Raw genomic sequence first — 1,676 nt, 5'->3', positions numbered from 1 at the left:
AAGTTTACAAATCTCATATTTGTCTCAAAACACTGAGATAATCTAACTATATCAATGTTATAATGATGAATCTGTATGTGGTGGATTCACATATTGCTCCAGAGAGGCAGAGTTTAATAGAGACGACGTCAAGCAATTAACAACTTGGGTTAGGAAAGTAGGCTCCCTTGCCTAAGTCTGGAGAGAAATCCACATGGTCCTGGTCTTGGAATAAGGAAGAGGTAAGTCTTTACCTAAGACCACAGTCTTGCTTATAGCCTCTCCCTCCCCTCTCCACCTTCTCCACTTTATTCTAAGAATGTCGTCCTGCATAATGACTGTAACAGGATACGAGGATTCAAGTTCTACCTCTATAGATGACCACAAAAACCTGAAGTCATTTGTCAAAAATCAAAGATAGACAAACAGCAAAATCATATTTGAAGCTTCAAGTTGGAATGTTCTTAGACATTAAGTTTTCTACTCATTTTAGAAGATCTGGATAATTGAAGAATTAGGAATTCTAGAACAGAAAACTTCCCCTTTTACTCATTTTAGAAACCTGATCCAAATATGATGACACATCACCAAAGTGAGGTTGCCTCCTAATGAGTTTCCTAAAGGCCTGCTTCATGTCCCTGTTCCTCAGGCTGTAGATGAAGGGGTTCATCATTTGAGGAACAACAACATACATAACTGAAGCCATTGCAATCTTCCTGGAAGAGTTAGTAACTGAAGAACTAATGTACACCCATAATTTTGTTCCACAGAACAAGGAAACTACTGAGAGGTGAGACCCACAGGTAAAAAGGCTTTATACTTTACTCCTATTGACATTAGCAAAGCAGAGGAGATAATTTGAGCATAAGAGAAAATGATCCCAGAGAGAACATCCCCAAATAGGCTAAACACAACAAATATCAGGAGGTTATTGATGAGGGTATCAGAGCAGGCCAGTTTGGTGACCTGAGCAGGTTCATAGAAGAAGTGGGGGATTTCCAGGTCCCTGCAGAATGAGAGCCTCTGCATCATCAGACTGTGGAGCAGGGCACTCCAAGTGCTAAGGAGCAGAGAGAGCAGAATGAGCAGAACACAGAGCCAGGGATTCATGATGACCATGTACCTCAGTGGATGGCAGATGGCCACATAGTGGTCATTGGCCATTGCTGCAAGGAGAAAGTTTTCAGAACTGATAAAAATCAGGACAAGGCAGACCTGGGCAATGCATTCAGTGTAACTGATGTGCTGATTCTGTGCTTCTATGCTCACCAGCATCTTGGGGATTGTGGTTGTGCTTGAACAGATGTCATCCAGGGACAGGTGGGAGAGCAAGTAGTACATGGATGGGGGTGTTGAGAAGGGGGTCAGAGCTGAAAGCCAGGATGATGAGCAACTTAACCAGAATGGTGACAGGTACATGGACAGGAAGAGCCCAAAGAGGAAATGTTGCAGTTCTGGATTCTCTGTCAATCCTAGAAGGAGGAAATCTGAAATATATGTTTGTTTTCTGGGATCCATGTAGTTAATGAGTCTATGGAAAATATTGGGTGACAAGAAAATAAAACATGGTCCATGGACCAAAAGGAGCAGCTGGGAACTTGTTAGAAATGCCAATCCTTGGATCCCACTTCATCTTACTGATGAGCTCCAGGGCTGTTGGCCGGTAACCTGCTTTAACAAGTCCTTCAGATATTGCT

The 1,676-nt window shown here is 42.4% G+C and overlaps 1 pseudogene; it reads right to left on the bottom strand.

Moving 5' to 3' along the window:
• Window positions 1-502: 502 nt before the first annotated feature.
• On the bottom strand, window positions 503-1,320 carry LOC130679786 (olfactory receptor 7G3-like; annotated as a pseudogene).
• Between the last annotated feature and the right edge of the window lie 356 nt (window positions 1,321-1,676).

This window comes from Manis pentadactyla, chromosome 12 (assembly GCF_030020395.1).
Source record: "Manis pentadactyla isolate mManPen7 chromosome 12, mManPen7.hap1, whole genome shotgun sequence".
Taxonomy (NCBI): domain Eukaryota; kingdom Metazoa; phylum Chordata; class Mammalia; order Pholidota; family Manidae; genus Manis; species Manis pentadactyla.
This window is presented reverse-complemented; position numbering and strand designations above follow the sequence as displayed.